Here is a 20,374-nt window from a genome sequence, read left to right as displayed (position 1 = left end):
AGATTTTGAGTTATGAACTCAAACACACATTTTTGGGACTTTTAATTCTGCCCAGATAGGCCTTCTTCGCGTTCGCGACCTCTGTCTCGCGTTTGCAAAGGCCAAAAACTCGCTGCCTTAAATTCTTCTTCGCGTTCGCGTTACCAGCGTCGCGTTCGCGAAGGCCTGCCATGCATATCATCGCGTTCGCATTCAAGCTCTCGCGTTCGCGATGCACTCAAGTCCTACTGATTCGCGTTCGCGATAGAATGTGGCCGCTATTGAAGCTTCGCGTTGGCGAAGGCTGATGACTCCAGGCCCAGTTCCCTCCTTCCTTCTACGCGTTCGCGACTGGCCCCTCGCGTTTGCATAGGTTCTTCAGGCATACCTTCGCGTTCGCGAGCCCTCTTTCGCATTCGCGAAGGCCAAATCCCAGAAACCTCAAAACTCCTCTTCGTGTTCACGTGACTCTCTTCGCGTTCGCGAAGAAGGAAGTCAGATACCAGATACAGCAGTTCCAAAACAGCCCGAAATGATCTGAAACCACCCCGAAACACACCCGAGGCTCCCGGGACCTCAACCAAATACACCAACAAGTCCTAAAATATCATACAAACTTAGTCGAATTCTCAAATCACTTCAAACAACATCAAAACGACGAATCGCACCCCAAAATCAAAATCTATGAACTTTGAACTTTCAAATTCTATAACTTGTGCCGAAACACATCAAATCAATCCGGAATGACTTCAAATTTTGCACACAAGTCATAATTGACATTATGGACCTACTCCAACTTCCGGATTCAATTCCAACCCCGATATTAAAAGTTCACTTCCGGTCCAATTCTCCAAAAATTTAACTTTTGCCATTTCAAGCCTTAATCGGCTACATACTTCATATTCATAGTCCGGACACGCTCCTAAGTGCAAAATCACCTAACGGAGCTAATGGAACCGACAGAACTCCATTCCGGAGTCGTCTTCACATAGTTCCGACTACAGTCAAAATTCTAAGACTTAAGTTTCCGTCTTAGGGACTAAGTGTCCCAAATCACTCCGAATCATCCGTAAATCAAACTTGACCACACACGTGGGTCATAATACATATTGCAAGGCTGCTCGAGCCCTTAAGTCACTGAACGGGGAGTAAATTCTTAAAATGACAAGTCGGGTCGTTACATTCTCCACCTCTTAAACAAACGCTCGTCCTCGAACGTGCTAAGAATTATTCTGCGGTTACCAAATTGATGATTTTACTTTTACACATATACTCACGGTTGATCCCACGTTACTGCATTTGAGATAAGCCAGACAACACCATCTCATTTGAGATTATTTCTTTTCTCCATTCTTGTAAGCTTTAAAGCAAAATCCCTAACTCTCCAATCATTTCCAGAATGCCTGATTTCACTTCGACACACGGTATTAGTCAAAACTGGCTATAGCAACTCGTGCCTATGTACATATCAACTTTCTTGATAGTGTTGAAGTACTTCAAAACTTTCTCTGGGTTGCTACATTCTTCCCCCGCTTAGGATCATTCGCCCTCAAACACATAACATATTTATCTTTTCCTTTGCAATTCTCAATCCTTCAAATTTTACTAACTCCCAAATTTTTCAGAAATTTCAGCAGAGTCTCCCCTGTAATTGGGCCTATCCACCTGCCAGAGTAACACTAAAACAACTCCTAGCAACACATCCATAACCCAACAAAATACCACAAGGTATATATCAATAGCACCAATCTCAGCATTACAAGCACTGCATTATCATAATGATATCAGGACATGAAGTACATCATATGTATTCTCATCACCACATCTCTGGTCTTAAAAGTTGTTCATAATTAATTCCAGCATTATCAATTAATCTCATATTAACCACCACCTCATTTCGAATTTTCACAATACTGACAACAGAATGTGAGACCTCGTGATTGCTTACTCGAATTAATGAGTCACATTTAACGCCACCTGGACACTCATCTCATAGGTTAAAACTCAATGTTTACAGTACGAAAATGGCTGAATATGCACAGAAAAATATACAAGAATTATCAAATAAGCCTAACAGGTATGACTCCCTATTAATACTATTGTACAATTAAATTTCACAAAGGAAAATTTTTAAACTCATAAATATTTCACCACAAGGACCTCGTCCTTACATAACTTCCACCGCGGCTTGTATCCCGGTTTAAATATTTCACATCATGTAAAAATGCGAGGATCTTATCCTCAACTCCGAATCACAAGTATGTTGCACATTGTGCCAACTGGAATTTTCAATTTCCTTTCTTTCTTCTTTTCAATACATTTCATAAACAATTTTCACAATATATAATGAACCCTCATACCGGTAGGGCATATAATTCATAAAAATTGGAATCAATTATTCCGAAATATATTAAACCCGCTGTAATAAATAATAAAAATTACTTTTGGGCTTATAGCCCTCAATGATATACCAAAAATAAAATGACATACACGACTCACATTTTTAAATCTCCCCACAGGGATAAACATATAAGTGGGTCTCAAATTTACGAAGCTCACCCATAAGTAGAGCATAATAGGAGGACTCACCTCAATATTCAGAACCGAATCAAATTAAGGAAAATATTCTTTTATAATATAATCAGAATTGTACCTGTAACAACACCATCTCGTGTATTGGCCTCAGCTAAAACATAGCGATTATATCAACGGGTCGGGCTTCTACCTCTTAGGCGCCCACTACCCGCCTGTCCCCCACCTCTAGCTGACTGTGCACGTGGAGTATCAGCTGGAATAAAGCTTGTAGCTGGAGTGTTCTGATGAAATCCACTCATCCCAAGTCTGGGACAATCTCTCATGATATGCCTAGTATCACCACACTCATAACAATCCCTCTGAGGTCGCGACTGCTCGTACTAAGTCTGTGCCGAATAACTGGAATAACCACTGTAAGAATCCCGTGTCGGTGGTGCACTATAAACCGGAGCACCCTGAATAATCCAATGTGCAGACTGAGCTGACCGGGTGCTTGAGCCTCCGCTATAATGGGTTCTAGCTGAAGAGTAAATTCCACTGAACCCTCCAGATCTTCGAGACCTTTTGGCCTCCTTAGACTCCCTTTCCTCGCCTAAAACACCCTCAATCTTCCTTGCAATCTCCACTACTTGTTGAAATGGAGTATCAGTTTTCAACTCTCGAGCCATACATATTATAATATCATAATCGAGCCCCTCAATGAATCTGCGGACCTGTTCTCTGATTGTAGGAACTAAGATAGGTGCATGACGAGCTAACTCACTGAACCCGATAGCATATTCTGACACTGTCATAGTGCCCTGACGCAACCGTTCAAACTCTGTGCGCTACGCATCTATGAGAGTCTGGGGAACAAACTCTTTCAAGAACATTTTTGAAAATTGAGCCCAAGTTGGTGGTGTGGCATCGGTTGGTCTACCTTCTTCATAGATTTGCCACCATCGATACGCTGCGCCTGACAGTTGAAATGTAGTAAAGGCAACTCCGCTCACTTCCACAATACCCATGGTGCAGAGAATATGATGATAATTTTCTAGAAATACTTGGGCATCCTCTGTAGCTGTGCCACTAAAAGTAGATGGACTATACCTCTTAAACCTTTCAAGTCTCTTTTGTTCTTCTTCTGATGCCTCTGGCCTGACCTCAGGCCGAACCAAAATAACAGGTTGTACCGGTACTACAACCGAAACCTGACAAACGTGAACCTATTGCTCTGGAGTTGTGGTAAGAGTCTGAGCTACTCCCCCAATCTGCGGAATGTTTGGTGCAACAGAGATCAATCCCACCTGAGTTAATGTACCAAACATACTCATGAACTATGCTAAAGTCTCCTGAAGTACTGGGCTAACAACAGGTGCTTCTGGTACCTGTCCCCCAACTGGATCTATTGGTGGCTCCTCAACTGTTGTTCTGACAGGTGCTCTAGTCGCAGCACGTGCCCTTCCTCGATCTCTACCTCGGCCTCTATCTCGGACCCGGCCTCTTGGAGCCCTAGCAGTATGAGCGGATGCCTGCTCAGCTAACCCGGTAGCACGTGTCCTCACCATCTGTGAGAGAATAGAGATACAAAGGCTCAAATTCCAATTTCAACAAATTCCGCACAACAAGTATGAAAGAAATGGAAATTTCCTAATAGTTCTGTAGCCTCTCGAAGATAAGTACAGACGTCTCCGTACCGATCCGCATGACTTTACTAGACTCGTTCGTGACTCGTAGAACCTATGAATCTAGAGCTCTGATACCAACTTGTCACAACCCAAAATCCCACCACAGGCGTCGTAATAGCACCTAGTCTCTAAGACTAGGTAAGTCGATTTAGATTACCTTTTGAAGCTATTTTTTTTATAAAAACTAACAGCGGAAATAATTACAATACACAACCTCCCAAGACTGATAGTACTGAGTCACGAACTCTAACTGAATACATGTAATGATTACGAGGATCGAATATACAATACTGTTTGATTACAAATTAACAGTACAATGAAATGAAAAGACTCCAAGGGACTGCGACGGCCAAGAAGCTCTACCTTGAATCCTTACGATCGCGCTTTAACTCTGCCCAAGTCCGATATCTCAAATACCTGGCTCTGCACAAAAATGTGCAGAAGTGTAGTATGAGTACACCACGGTCGGTACATAGTAAGTATCAATACTAACCTCAGTGGAGTAGAGACGAGGTACAGTCAAGACACTCACTAGTCTAATAACCTGTGCAATATAATATATAAAATAATAGGAAATAAATAATAATAGGGGCAGGATAAAACAATCAGTGATATGCACAACAAACAACAAGAATACCATTAATATCACTCAACAATTAATAAACACAAATACACCCAATTAAATCAAGCCCTTCAAATAAATGTCTTTCACATATAATTCTTCCCGATAACTCTCTTTCAAATATTATTTTCTCAAATAATTATTTTTCAAATATAATTCTTTCAATAAATCTTTTCAAATATAATTTCCTCAAATAAATATCTTTCAAATACAATTCTTTCATATAATACTTTCTAAGTAAAAATCCTTCCAAATAAATATTTTGAATATAATTCTTTCAATTAAAAAGTCACCATGTGACACCTCATTTCATAATCATAAAAATACGGGTCTCAGCCCATTTTTATATTTTTCGTAAACACGGGTCTCAGCCCATTTTCATATTTCCACGGCACCTCGTGCCCATAATTAAATCATCATATTTCTCCGGCACCTCGTGCCCTCATTTCATATCACAACTGCACGCACAATTCACGTGCCAATTATCATTATCATTTCATCACAGCACCTCGTGCCTACATTTCATATCACAACTGCACGGACAAATCACGTGCCAAATATCCTCATTATTACTCACGGCACCTCGTGCCCACATTTTATTTTATAATCCGCCTGGCAATAGCCACAAGCTCTCAATTTCAACATAAATCAGATTGTTATCCAATTACCAACAACAAGACAAATTGCACAAGGTATAAAAATAAACACAAGAAAATCACAACATCACATGAAAATTATCAACACCACAACCCCACATCATCATATATTATTCTTGACAATAGCCACCCTTATCGCTCCTATCACTCCTATAGCCACCCTTATCGCTCCGCCCAGACAATATTAATATCCACTCTTATTGCTCCTATTGCCACCCTTATTGCTCCTATAACCACCCTTATCGCTCCTCCCAGACAATATTCCAACAAACACCACAACAGCAAAATGCCACCCTTATACCCACATAATATCAACTGTGAAATGCCACCCTTATCTTCCCAAAATAATAACTCACACAACACAATAATTTACACGGGAAATTAACACGACAATATAATAAAATCAATTCATATCATAATTTGCCCAATGGCCACAACAAAATTCCAAAGATATAACAAAATCAATTAATTTCACAACAAATAGCCCAAGGCTCTACACAATGTTTATAACACCCAAAAACAATCAATAGAGATAGAAATTACTCAGTATAAAGCAAAACCTTCATTAATACAAATTTAGATAATTATATTAACACTTATTCTTAAGCTCGCTTAAATTAATTATTTGGATAAGAAAATTCATATTGGAATTAATTTTCAAGAAATATTAAACCAACAATACTCACAAAATTTCATAAATATTTCAACTAACAATCACATAAAATTATCATATAAAATAATTTCCACAATAAGGATTTAGGCATGGCAAACAGATGATTTAACAATTTTCTAAAATTTTCCAATTTACTACACAATAATGCCTAAGACTAAAATTCAATGAATTTTGCACGTATAAGCCTGAGTACGTACTCGTCACCTCGCATACACGGCTTTTCACATTTCACAAATGGCACATAAGACTCAATGCCTAAGGGGTAATTCCCCCACTCGAGATTAAGCAAGGCACTTACCTTTTTGAAGTTAGGCCGATATTCCAAAATAGCCTTCTTGCTTGAATTAACCTCCAGACCGCCCAAATCTATCCAAATTAATTGTATAACTTCATTAAAATTCATCAGAAATAATTCTGGATAATAATACGTCGACTTAAAAATTTATTCCAAAATATCAACGCGGGGCTCGCCCCTCGGAACCCGACATAATTTTCATGAAATCCGAACACCCATTTCGATACGAGTTTAACCATACCAATTTTATCAAATTCCAATAACAACTCGACTTCCAAATCTTTAATTTTCGTTTTTGGAAGATTTTACAAAAATCTCGATTTTCCTCCATTAAATCCGAATTAAATGATAGATTCAAAGACATAATCATGGAAATTAATCAAAACTGGATAAGAATCACTTACCCCAAACACCCACGCAAGAATCTCTCCAAAAATCGCCTTCTACCGAGCTCCCAATTAGATTTTGAGTTATGAACTCAAACCCCCGTTTTTGGGACTTTTAATTCTGCCCAGATAGGCCTTCTTCGCGTTCGCGACCTCTGTCTTGCGTTCGCGAAGGACAAAAAATCGCTGCCTCAAATTCTTCACCGCGTTCGCGTTACCAGTGTCGCATTCGTGAAGGCCTGCCATGCATATCATCGCGTTGGCTTTCAAGCTCTCGCTTTCGCGATGCACTCAAGTCCTACTGATTCGTGTTCGCGATTGAAGCTTCGCGTTCGTGAAGGCTGATGACTCCAAGCCCAGTCCCCTCCTTCCTTCTACATGTTCGCGAATGCCCCTCGCGTTCGCATAGGTTCTTCAGGCATACCTTCGCGTTCGCGAAGGCCAAATCCCAGCAGCCTCAAAACTGCTCTTCGCGTTCGCGTGACTCTCTTCGCGTTAGCGAAGAAGGAAGTCAGATACCAGATACAGCAATTCTGAAACAGCCCGAAATGATCCGAAACCACCCCGAAACACACTCGAGGCCCCCCGGGACCTCAACCAAATACACCAACAAGTCCTAAAACATCATACAAACTTAGTCGAATTCTCAAATCACCTCAAACAATATCAAAACGACGAATCTCACCCCAAATCAAAATATATGAACTTTGAACTTTCAAATTCTATAACTTGTGTCGAAACACATCAAATCAATCCAGAATTACTTCAAATTTTGCAAACAAGTCATAATTGACATTATGGACCTACTCTAACTTTCGGAATCAGATTCCGACCGCGATATCAAAAGTCTATTTTCGGTCCAATTCTCCAAATATTTGACTTTCGCCATTTCAAGCCTTAATCGGCTACAGACCTCAGATTCACAGTCCGGACACGCTCCGAAGTCCAAAATCACCCAGAGGAGCTAACGAAACCAACAGAACTCCATTCCGGAGTCGTCTTCACACAGTTCCGACTACAGTTAATATTCTAAGACTTAAGCTTCCGTTTTAGGGAATAAGTGTCCCAAATCACTCTGAATCATCCGTAAATCAATCTCGACTACACACGTGGGTCATAATACATATTGCGAGGCTGCTCGAGATCTTAAGTCGCTGAACGGGGCATAAATTCTTAAAATGATAAGTCGCATTACAGAAATTATCTTAAATGCCTTGTAGCTTCTCAAAGATATATATGGACGTCATCATACCGATCCGAAAGACTCTACTAGACACTTTCTCATGATTTGTAGAACCTATGAACCTAGAGCTCTTATACTAATTTGTCACGACCCAAAATTCACCTAGTCGTGATGGCACCTAACCCAACCCGTCAGTTAAGCCAATTAAAAAACTATCCAATTTAATTAATATATAACTGACTCTTATACACTCCCCAAGGACTGGTAGTACAAATCATAATCTTCTAAGATTTAAATTTACAAAGCTGGTGTGAAATAAAAATACATCATCTGTTTGAAATATACATAAACAGATTAAAATTCTAAAGTTACCATAAATAAGAGGCAGCAATGACTGGAACGCATGTACATCTTTAGATCCAGTTCCTGCCATGTATAGCAACATCAACATCAAAAAATAAAAATCTGCGCGCAAGGTACAGAAGTGTAGTATGAGTACAACCGACCCCATATACTCAATAGGTAACAAACCTAACCTTAGGTTGAAAGTAGTGACGAGCTAACACAAAGGTCGGGTCCACACCAATATCCAGAAAAAAAATCTCATAACAATAAAATTGAGGCAACACAAAGAATAACTCAATAATAAAATGCTCAGTTCGTTCACAGTTCCGAAAAAAATAAACATTTTCTTTTCAAGTATAATAGTAAAACTCAATTCTTTTCACTGAAATCACCAAAATATGAGTAAGTCTGAAAACTGTGATTTTTCCAAAAAATCTTTTCAACAATAAGTAAGATGTTTCATTTCCTTTACAGATAGCCAGTGGAAAATGCATCACTATGCCAATATGTGTGATAAGTCATAAATGACTTGATACCGTACAGCATGAGAAAAATGCATTTCTATGCCTGTATGTCAAATGTGCATGTCAATGTGATGCAACTCAGTGATAAAACCATATGCATACACTTAGAGTATCATTTCACTCAGTCCTCCCAGTCACTCAGTCCTCCCAAATCACTAAGTCCTCACAGTCACTCAGTCCTCCCAGTCACTCAGTCCTCGCAGTCACTTAGTCCTCCCAATCGCTCGGCACTCAACATTCACACTCGACACTCGCACTCAGTAGGTACCTGTGCTCACTTGGGGTGTGTACAGACTCCAGAGGGGCTCTTTCATCCCAAGCGCTATAATCTGCACGGACAACTCACATGCTATAGTATCAATATTTGTATCCGCACGGACAACTTCACGTGCTATAATATAGCCAATATAGCCAGCTGCGGCGTGCAGCCTGATCCCATAATTATCCTCACAATCAGGCCCTCGGCCTCACTCAGTCATTAATCTCTCCAGTTTCTTGGGCTCACAATGTCATGAAAATAGCCCGAAAATGATAATATGATGTATCAATAAATAACAACAGAGACTAAGATATGATATGCAATGAAATGAATATGACTGAGTATGAATTTTCAATTTCAAATAAATAATTCACAGCAATATGACCTCTGTGGGTCCCAATAATACTGGAGCATAGCCTCAACATAATTTTTAATATGATTCTCAACTCAATTTCTTTAAGACATAAAACTACATGGAAAATGCCAAGATTATTTTACTACAAAATTCCACGAAATAATTACGTCACTATTTCTATGGTGCACGCCCACACGCCCATCACCTAGTATGTGCGTCACTTCCAAACAATTCACATAATAACGTATATTCAGGGTTCATACTCTCAGCTCCAAGATTAGAAGAGTTACTTACCTCGAACAAGCCAAATCCAATGTCGAACAAGCTAAACAATGCTCCTGAAATTCCATTATACGCGAAACAACTTCTGAACGGCTCGAATCTAGTCACAATTAATTTGATTCAGTCAACCCAAATTAGAGAAATTTATTTCATATCAAAATACTAATTTTTTTCACAAAATCCGAAATTACACTCAAATATCGCCCATGGGTCCTACGTCTCAAAACCTAACAAAAGTTATAAAATCCGAACGCTCATCCAACCACGAGTCCAACCATATAAATTTTACCAAATTCCGACATCAACTCGACCCTCAAATCTTCAATTAAAATCATTGAAAAATTTTACAATTTTCAACCCAATCTTTACCCATTTGAATTCAACAATCTTTCCATAAACCTTATTAATATGTATAAATAATACTATTACACCCAAGAATCATACTCTTAATCACCCATCTTTACCCAAACTCGAAATTGAAGACTAGGGGTTAGAACCTTACCTCTTGGGTAAAGATCTTGTGATATTTCCTTGTTGAATTTCAAAGCTTGAATAAGATCTTGATGAACAAAGCACTTGAACTTTCTCCTCTCTCTAGAACACTCTCCCTTCTATATAAAAATGTCAGATTTGTGCTCCAAAATGAGTCCCAAAGCCTATTTATCAAAATGGGATCGGGTTATGAAAATACAAAATTTAACCCTCCGAAAGCAGGTCTGCGGTCGCATAATGGACCGCAGAATGGGTATGCGGGTCGCAAAATGGTTGAAAACATCGGTGCCCAGAACTGGGCTGCTCTGGTCCATTCTGCGACCAATTTGCGGTCGCATAACTACTTCTGCGATCGCATAATGGTCGCAGAATTGCCGCAGAATCTCATTTTTTCCAGCCTTTGGTAATTTTGTCATACCTTCTTGTAGGAATGTCCAAATGACGAACGGTTTTAAGCGTTAGAAACTAGACTCAAAGGTCTTTCATTTGATAGGTAATATACCATGTAACACTTCGTATCATGAGAGTTATGCTCATTTGAAGTTAGGTCTTGTGCGAACTCACTTGAAACTTTAGTCTATTATGAAATTTCCAACTTCTACATTCGATGCCGAAACCTAACGAATCAAGTTCGATTGACCTCAAATTTTGCACACAAGTCATAAATGATATAACGGACCTATTCAAATTTCCGGTATCAGATTTCGACCCTAATATCAAAAAGTCAACCCCCGGTCAAACTTTTCAAAAATTCAACTTTCGCCATTACAAGCCTAATTCTACTACGGACCTCCAAATAATTTTTCGGACACGCTCTTATGTCCAAAATAATCATACGGGGTTACTGGAATCATCATAATTCAATTTCGAGGCCATTTACACATAAGTGAATATCTGGTCAACTTTTCCAACTTAAGCTTTTAATTATGAGACTAAGTGTCTCATTTCACTCCGAAATCCTTCCGGACCCGAACCAACTAACCCGATAAATCATAAATCAACTGTAAGGTATAAATTGAGCAGTAAATGGGGGAACGGGGTTGTGATACTCAAAACGACCGGTCGGGTCGTTACATTTTCTTTTCTACAATTTCCATCATTTATGCTTTTTAAAATTATATCCTTTAATTTACTTTCATTATTTTACCTGATGCTATTTTTTATATTTGTAATTAGGTATAATCCATCGTCTGTTTACCACGTGAATTGGTATAATGATGGTTAATATATGCTCTGGATGATAATTTGTAAAATAATTATTATAATATTAGTTTATAATTCGAAAATATCTCGCCCAAAAAAAATTGATTTGAAAACATACACGTTTGCAACAAAAAAAGTAGTGACAAACTTTAGAAAGATATCTCTAAAGATTATGAAATCCAGAAAAGATCTAGCTTTTCTTTGGCTTCACCTCTGTAATATATCGATAGCCAAGGCCTTGATGTAGCAAGATAGTGAAAAACCAGCAAGACGGTTGTCATGACCCAAAATTTTCAACCGACAGGGATCGTGATGGCGTCTAACATTTCGCTTGCCAGGCAAGCTAACGTTAGAGAATCATTAAACCAATTCCTTATTTCCATTCAGTAAATAACAATAATTAACTAAGATGAAATATAATAAGTGCGGAATATCATAAAACTGTATTAATTACTACCACCCGGATCTGGAGTCACAATTCACGAGCATTCTAGAATTTGCTACAAGTAATAGTTAGAAAGAAATACAATTATCTGAATAAAAGAAACAGTAGAACAGAAAAGATAGACGGGGACTTCAAGGTCTGTGAACGCCGATAGATCTACCTTGAGTCTCCGGACAGCGGACCAATAGCAAAATCTCGATCAACCCGAGCCGGTATCAAAATCTGCACAGAAAGTGCAGAGTGCAGCATCAGTACAACCGACCCCATATACTGGTAAGTGTCGAGCCTAACCTCGACAAAGTAGTGACGAGGCTAAGGTAAGACACCTACAAATCAACCTGTATAATTTAACAGTGTATATGCAAATAACAGAACTGAAAAACTAAATAGGAAATGTCGGGAGAGGAACATACTGAGGGGAATACAAGATAAAGAACTACAACAGAATGATCACAGAGCAGTCAATATACCATGAATCAACAGGAATAGTGAATACAGTAAGGAAAAATGCACGGCATCACCCTTCGTGTTTTTACTCTCAATCTCACCATAAAATCAATAGAAACGGCACGGCATCACCCTTCGTGCTTTTACACTCACAGTATGGCACGGCATCACCCTTCGTACTTTTACACTCACAATATGGCACGGCATCACCCTTCGTGCAATAACACTCACAATATGGCACGGCATCACCCTTCGTGCATTAACTCTCATATCATGGCACGGCATCACCCTTCGTGCATTAACACTCTCCCTTACAATAATGCAATGCATAAATAACAACAGGAAGATAGAATAACAAGTACAAACCTTACTTCAATATTTGGTTCCACAATATAAATCTCAACTCTTAAATAAATACTCGATTACCAATATAAAATCCGTAAACATGATAATGATGATCAATTTAACAACACTAGTATAAAATATGTAGCAATTAGGCATAGGAAGAGACAATATAAGAAAACGGAAGAAACATGAAAAAATAAATAAATTGGCAGCGTATAAGTACTCGTCACCTCACATATACGCCGCTCACATTAATTTCACTTAGCAAATAATCTAAGGTTCCTAATTTCCTCAAGTCAGGGTTAGACATAATACTTACCTCGCTCTGAAAGCCACTTAATTCTCAATTGCAGCTTTTCCTTTGGAATTCACCTCCAAACCACTCGTATCTATTCAAAAATGACTTAATAATATCAAATATTGCTAAAGAAATCAATTATATTGCATAAATTAAATTTTTCAAATTTTCCTCCAAAAAGTCGAAAAATCGACCCCGGGCCCGCTTGGTCAAAACCCGAGGTTCAGACCAAAATTCATTTTACCTACTCACCTCCGAGCCCGAATATATAATTAGTTTGGAATCTGACCTCAAATTGGGGGTCTAAATCCTCAAATTTTTGAAATCTATAGTTTCTACCCTAACCCCTAATTCTACCATGAAACTCTAGATTTTAGGTTGATAATTCAAGAAATGTAATGGGTAATTGCATGAAAATGGTTTAGAATCACTTACCAACACTTTGGGGAAGAGAATGACTCTTGAAAATTGCCTCTATCCGTTTGGTTCTTGAAAACTATTGAAGAAATGGCTTAAACCCGTGTTTGGAGTCTGTTTTAAGTCACTCGACAGGCCTTCATCGCGTTCGCGAGAGGCCTGTCGCGATCGCGATGCACAGCGGCCTAAGGCCTTCACGTTCGCGAGTCTTTCTACGCATTCGCGTAAGGCAGCTCCCCACAAGCCTTCGAGTTTGCGAGTCCTTCTACGCGTTCGCGTAAGGTAGCTCTCCCCCAAGCCTTCGCGCTCGCGACCCAGTGGACATGTTCGCGTAGAAGAACATGACCCCCCTCCCCAGGTCCCTTAAACTATCACGTTCGCGAAGGGTACCACCCCCAACGCTTCGCGTTTGCGACCAGTCCTTCGCGTTCGCGAATAAGAAATTTTTCCTGCCCCCATTTTACCTTTCGCGTTCGCGACACTACCTGTGCGAACGCGAAGAAGGGCACACCAGAACAGCTGCTGCAGCAAAAATCTCAGATTTTTTAAGTGCAAATCACCCCGTAGCCTATCCGAAACTCACCCGAGCCCTCGGGGCTCCAAAGAAAACATGCACACAAGTCTAAAAATATCATACGGACCTGCTCGCGTGATCAAATCGCCAAAATAACACCTAGAACTCCGAATTTAGCACCAAATCAAATGAAATTCTTAAGAACACTTTAAAATTACTATTTTCTCAACCGAAAGTCCGAATCACGTCAAATCAATTTTATTTCTCACCAAATTTCTCAGACAGGTCTTAAATATCATAATGAACCTGTACCGGGCTCCGGAATCAATATACGGACCCGGTACTAACAATGCCAAACATCAATCAATTCTTAAAAATAATTAATTTTCAAACTTTTAATTTTTATCAAAAATTCATAACTTGAGCTAGGGACTTCCGAATTCGATTTCGGGCATACGCCGAGATCCCATAATTCGATACGGACCCACCGGGACCGTCAAAATATGAATCCGGGCCCGTTTACTAAAAATATTTACCGAAATCAACTAAAATCAACTTTTAAGGCAAAAATTCTTATTTTCATTAGTTTTCAACATAAAAGCTTTCCGAAAATGTGCCCGGACTGTGCACGCAAATCGAGGAGGGTAAAAATGAGATTTTTAAGGCTTATGAGCGCAGATTCGAGTTCTAAAATATAAGATGACCTTTTGGGTCATCACAACGGTGAAAAAGAATTTATGGCATAAATCAACCAAATCTTTGAGAAAATAAGAAGATAATCAATTGCACATATATTTAGCTACCATGTCCTTAGCCTATGTGAATTATAAACAAATATATAATACAAAAAGAATAAAATAAAATAAAAACTATATTGAGATGTGTAGTATGTGTATATTATATATTATCAAACCTTCTTTACTAATCCTTGAGTGATGTCCATCAAAATCATAGCTACCACACCACGGGATAGAATACTCGGCATAAACCCCTTCGCGAGACCCTATTAAGTACTAACATAGATCTATTCGTCATAAGATTTATTCAAAGTGATTATTGCCAAACTATAGCTAATAATCCTGCTCTTAGATCTCATCTTCGGGAGAAACACCAAACAATATTGTCAACATCAAACTTTGAGAACACATATTAAGCCTCCGATCTTTGAAAAACTTTTACAACTATTCTTTATACTAATTTGTTAGAATTTATAGAAGTAAAATCATATTTGATTTTCAATTCCTAATATAGTTCGTAAATCTATCATATAAGGGAAGATTTAGTAGGGGAAATTTTAGTTGATCTAAAATTCTAATGTAAGAGAAATAATTAAATGACTATTTTGTCTAATGTGAAACTAATTTTTAAAAGGTATAAAAGGCGAACGACATTTCGCTAAGGGCATTCGTGCTTTTAATATAGTATATTTACTAGTCTTAGGGTGCGCGCGTTGCGCGTGTATCCGGTATTATTGCATACAAAACTTTAATAAACAACGTTAACATTATGAAATTTCTGTATAAACTAAAAAGAAATACTAAAGATAAAAGTGCAAGTGTCTAAAAATTATATATATTGACATGTCCTATTTAACTAACTCAGTAAATAAAGAAATATTGTCCAAAATTATATATATTGACATATCTTATTTAGCTAACTCAGTAAATAAAAAAACGTTGTCCTACGATAGTCCTTTGATGCCTTATTATTGGAATTGTCAGTAAACTTGAATTAGAAGAACCTTGTCAAAGCATATTATCAGAGGCGGATTCATAAATACTAAACTAGAATAGATTTTAATTTGTTGGGTATAATCTCTAGGTTTTTACTACTTAACACAATACACTTTTGAAAATATGGATAAATATGGAAAATATGGATATATATATATATATATATATATATATATATATATATATTAATCTATTTGAACTATATATATTGTATATAGTTCAAATAGATTAAAACAAATTTAAAAAATCAAGACTCCTAATCCATAAATTAGTTCAAAAGGCTCATTTTCATCTAATATAGTTTATAAAAAAGTAGTCCTAAAGAGTTAGTATCAAAACTTTTCTAACTTTCCTACGTCAAAACTTTATTAACTAAAGAAAAACCGAAACATTTAGGTAAAATTTTATTAACTAAAGAAAACCCCCTCCTAAACCTAAAAGGAGAACTCAAAAAGATGAAACTTTTAGGCAGAATTTTATTAACTAAAGAAACCTCCTACAAAACCTAAAAGAAGAAATTTAATTAGTACTCCTAAATATATTTTTCTAGTTTACAAAAATTAGGATAATAATTAATTGACTATTCCTATATAGTAAGAAATTAATTAAATGACTATTCCTAAATGGCAGGAGATTAATTAAATAATTATTTCTAAATATTATAAAAATAATAAAATGACTATTTTGTTGTAACGACCCGGCCGGTCGTTTTGAGTATTACAGCCCTGTTTTCCCATTTACTGCTTATCATGTGTTCAATTATAATTATGTGACTTGTCGGGGAGGTTTCAAAATGAATTGGAACACTTAGTTCTAAGATTTAAAGCTTAAGTTGGAAATAGATCACCGGATATTGACTTATGTGTAAACGACCCCGGAATAGAGTTTTGATGATTCCAATAGCTCCGTATGGTGATTTTGGACTTAAGAGTGTGTACGAAAGATTATTTAGAAATCCGTAGTTAAATTAGGCTTGAAATGACGAAAATAGGAAATTTAAGTTTGAAAGTTTAAACAGGGAGTTGACTTTTTGATATCGGGGTCGAAATCCAGTTCTGAAAATTTTTATAGGTCCGTTATATCATTTATGACTTGTGTGCAAAATTTGAGGTCAATCGGACTTGATTTGATAGGTTTAGTTAAAATTTCTTAGTTTCATTAAGCTTGAGTTGGAGTATGATTCGTGTTTATAGCGTTGTTTGATATGATTTGAGGCCTCGACTAAGTATGTATGATATTTTAGGACTTGTTGGTATATTTGGTTGAGGTCCCGGGGGCCTCGGGTGAGTTTCGCATGGTTAACGAATCGAATTTTGGACTTGGTGTTTTGCTGAAGTTTTTCTGGTGCACAAGTCTGGTTTCTTCTACGCGATCGCGAGAGAAGGTCCACGATCGCGTAGGCTATTATTTTGGGCAGTTTAAATTTGTTCTATCTGATCGCATATATTGGGCTGCGATTGCGTAGCTGGAGCAGTTCATGCATCGCGAACGCGTGAGCTAAGCCGCGTTCGCGTAGAGGAAATAAGAAAGCTGGGGCCACACACTTCGTTCTTCGCGATCGCATGGATACGTCCGCGATCACGTAGGTCTGTGAATTTGTGCTTCGCGATCGCATGCAATTATCCGCGTCGCATAAGGTTAAATTTGGCAGTGAAAATATTTGTGCTTCGCAATCGCGTAGAGTAAACGACTAGGTAGCAGATTTAAGTTCTTAATATGGGAGTTCGTCCTATTTCTCATTTTTAACGATTTGGATCTCGGGGAGAGGTAATTTTTGGGAGATTTTCAAGGGAAACAACGAGCTAAGTGTTTTTAACTCAATTTGGTCAAATTACCTCAATCTATTGCTATTTTTAGCATTTAATTGGTGTTTTAAGTTGGAAAACATTGTGAAAACCTGTAAGGTTAAATTGAAGATTTGAGGGCCGAGTTGATGTCGGAAGTCGATAAATCTGGTATGGTTGGACTCGTGGCGTTCATATTTTATAACTTTTATCGGATTCCGAGACGTGGGCCCCACTGGCTATTTTTGAGTGGACTTTCGAATTTTGTTGGAAAAGTAGTATTTTCATATGAAATTAATTCATATAATTTGTATTGACTGAATCGAATTAATTGTGACTAGATTCAAGGCGTTCAGATGCCGATTCGCGAGGCAAAGGCATATTGGAATAAAGAATTACATGGTTTGAGGTAAGTAACAATTCTAAACTTGGTTCTGGGGGTATAAATCAATGAATTACGTGTTATGTGAATTGTATGGGGGCGACGCACATGCTAGGTGACGTGCGTGTGGGCGTGCACCATAGAAATTGTGACTTAAATAAATTCTGTGGAGTTGTATAATTGAAGAATCATGTCATTATCCACATATGCTCCACGTGTTAGAGGAAATTGAGCTGAGACTCATGTTGAAGATCATGTTTAGGCTAAGTGCCGATATTTTGGGACCCACATGGTCGTATTGCTGTTGAATTATTTGTTTGAATTGTAATATTGTACTCAATCGCATTCATCATTTGCATATCATATCTCAGTCTCTGTTGTCATTCATTGATACATCATATCATCATATCGGGTTGATTTTTATGTCATTGAGAGCCCGAGAGACTTGAGATTTTGAGTGATATTATATGGAATCGGGCTGCACGCCGCAATAAATTTTATTTATTTATACCTGGATCTGGCTATTATAGCGCTTGGGCTGAAGGAGCCCCTCCGGAGTCTACACCCCCCACAGTGAGCGCGGGTTATTTATATTGAGGGATGGATCTTCCCTAGACATGGATCTTGTCCGAATTATTTATATCTGTGGATGGATCTTCCCCTAGGCTGGATTGGCCTTATACAGTGTTGATTGACTGATTGTCAGTTGATGTGTATATATACGGGATAGATCTTCCCTGGGCTGGATTGGTCATATACAGTACTGAGTGATTGAGTATTTTGAGATTGTGAGTGCACGAGATTTTCCACAGAGATGCATCACATACAACATGTACATTGACATGTAGATATAGAGATGTCACATTCCTCATATCATTTAGAATTTATCAATTTTATTTGTACTGAGTTTAACTGTTGAACTTGAAAGCATGCCTACGTTTCTGTAGTGTTATTTCTATATTGGATTGTACCTGTGGAGCTCGTCACTACTTTCAGCCCAAAGGTTAGTCTTGTTACTTATTAAGTATACGGGGTCAGTTGTACTCATACTACACTCTGCACTTCGTGTGCAGATCCAGGTACTTCCAGACACGGCGGTTGCTAGATATTTTGGAAAATTATCTATTGGAGACTATCGAGGTAGCTGCTTGACGTCCACATACCTTGACTCTCTTTCCTTTAGTTATTTGTATTGTCCTACATTTTCAGACAGTGTTTGTATTAGTTAGACTATGTTATCTTTTAGATGCTCATGTACTAAGTGACACCGGATTTTGGGGGTGTATTTATATCAGTATGTGTGGGGTTTTTCTATTAAATCTAAATATTGTGTTTTCAAACTTAAAAGAAATTGTGGCTTATTGTGGTTATCGGCTTGCCTAGTATTGAGATAGCCGTCATCACGACATGCGAATTTTGGGTTGTGACAAGTTGGTATCAGAGCCTAGGTTACATAGGTCTCACGAGTCCTGAGCAGGTTTAGTAAAGTCTTGCGGATCGGTACAGAAATGTCTGTATTTATCTTCGAGAGGCTGCCGAACCCTTAGGAAGATTTCACTTTCTTATATTCTGTCGTGTGAATTTGTTGATTCCGGAAACTAATATTTCTATTATTGTATTCTCTCACAGATGGTGAGGACACGTACTACTGGATCAGACGGTTAGCCACCAGTGCCACCAGTTAGGGCCGTGAAAGGCCGGGGCCGTGGTAGAGGCTGGGGCCGTGGTAGAGGTCGAGGTGTAGCTCGTACAACAGTTAGAGCAGCATCTGTAGAACCACCAGTTGCCCCAACTTAGGAGCAGGTTCTAGATATAGTTGAGCCGGCGGGGCCAGCTCAAGCACCAGCTGTCCCTATTGTGATTCTAGGCCTTCAGGAGGCTCTAGCACATATATTGACAATTTGCACTGGCCTTGCTCAGGTGGTTTCGGCTCAAGCCGCACCAGCCACTTCTCAGTCCGGGGGAGGTATTCATACCCCTATCGTCCGTATTCCAAAGCAGGTAGTGCAGGGACTTCAGATACCGGGGGCACTACCAGTCCAGTCGGTTGTAGCTGCTCAGGCCCAAGTGGGTCCTATTATGAATTACAAGGAGCAAAATAGATTAGAGAGGTTTGGGAGACTCCATCCTCCAACTTTCAGTGGAACTGAGTCAGAGGATGCCTAGAATATCTTGGACAGCTGCCAGTGGATGCTTCGTACAGCGGGTATTCTGGAGATCAATGGGGTCTCATTTATTACTTTTCAGCTGACCGGAGCATCCTTCAGATGGTGGGAGACTTGTGAGATGAGCAGACCAGTTGGTGCAGCACCACTTTCATGGTAGGAGTTCTCCGTATTATTCCTGGAGAAGTTTGTGCCACAGACCCACAGAGAGGAACTGCACATGCAGTTCGAGCATTTACGTCAGGAGGAGATTTCTGTGACTCAGTATGAGATGCGGTTTTCAGAATTGGCTCGTCATGCAGTTTGGTTGGTTCCCACTAAGAGGGAGAAGATCAGGAGGTTCATTAATGGCCTCAACCATCAGTTCTGTTTTGTTATAACTCTGGGA

This window comes from Nicotiana tabacum, chromosome 13 (assembly GCF_000715075.1).
Source record: "Nicotiana tabacum cultivar K326 chromosome 13, ASM71507v2, whole genome shotgun sequence".
NCBI lineage: Eukaryota > Viridiplantae > Streptophyta > Magnoliopsida > Solanales > Solanaceae > Nicotiana > Nicotiana tabacum.
Note: the sequence above shows the minus strand (reverse complement) of the source record.